The following is a 1198-nucleotide window of genomic DNA, read 5'->3' on the forward strand; positions in this document are numbered from 1 at the left end:
TTGTGCGGGTGACACATGAAATGTTTCGAGCGGGATCGTTGCCAGTGCCCCTGGACTGGCTCATGTGCAGGCGACACATGAAATCTTTCGAGCGAGATTGTTGCCGGTGCCCCTGGGCTGTCTCTTGTGCGGGTGACACATGAGGTTTTTCGAGCGAGATCGTTGCCGATGCCCCCGAGCGAGATGAGCGTGGCCGTTGCCAGTACCGCCTGACTGGCCTTCGTGCGGGTGACACGTAAAAGCACCCACTACACTCTCTGAGTGGTTGGCATTAGGAAGGGCATCCAGCTGTAGAAACTCTGCCAAATCAGATTGGAGCCTGGTGTAGCCATCTGGTTTCACCAGTCCTCAGTCAAATCGTCCAACCCGTGCTAGCATGGAAAGCGGACGTTAAACGACGACGACGACGACAGTGATAAAATTACCTCAGAGGACATTATGCTAGAAATATATATGTGCAAACCATAAAAGATGAAATGCAGTTTGGCTCTGTCTGAGGAAACACTACTGACACTATTTTCATAGGCAACTGCAAAAGAACTGCTTAGCTAAGTATAAAGTATTATATGTAGCATTGGTTGGTACGAAGAAAGCCTTTGATAGAATATCCCGCTATGTGATATGGTGGGCTCTGAGGAGGTTATGAATAGATAAGTGGCTCGTGAAAGCTGTACAGACCATGTACAAAAAGGTTGTCAGTAAGGTGAGAATCACGAGTACAGCGAGGCTATAGTAGAAGACACTTGCCCAAGGTGCCACGCAGTGGGAATGAACCTGGAACCATGTGGTTGGTAAGCAAGATACTTACCACACAGCCACTCCTGCGCCTTATAAGTAAGTTATAAGTGACGGATTTATCAATATATATTCCTACTTTGAAAGTAAAATATATTTATTACCTATTTCTAAATAGGAAACATATAAAAATAGTGTTACACAAACAGTAACCAAACCGGCTATAGGGGCTTGATATTTCTTCGCTTGCTGTTTCAGGGGAAATTAACGCATGCGCAATCGGACCTGTCTAATTTGAAAAACACAAAACATTTAGCTGTTATTTCTAGCATATCTATTTTTCTGTTGAAGGCTTCATATTTTTTCGCCTTGTTCCAGAAGTAATCAATGCATGAGCAAACGATCATATCAGCTATCTTTCGATATGATGTGATATCATATCGTAAGATAGCCATCATATCCA

The 1198-nt window shown here is 43.9% G+C and overlaps 1 protein-coding gene across 2 annotated transcripts in view; it reads right to left on the reverse strand.

Moving 5' to 3' along the window:
• The window catches only part of LOC106883582 (uncharacterized), a 40672-nt gene that overhangs the window by 19371 nt on the left and 20103 nt on the right, over positions 1–1198 (reverse strand). The gene's annotated exons all lie outside the window — the stretch shown is intronic.

Source organism: Octopus bimaculoides, chromosome 29 (genome assembly GCF_001194135.2).
Source record: "Octopus bimaculoides isolate UCB-OBI-ISO-001 chromosome 29, ASM119413v2, whole genome shotgun sequence".
In the NCBI taxonomy this organism is placed as follows: Eukaryota; Metazoa; Mollusca; class Cephalopoda; order Octopoda; family Octopodidae; genus Octopus; species Octopus bimaculoides.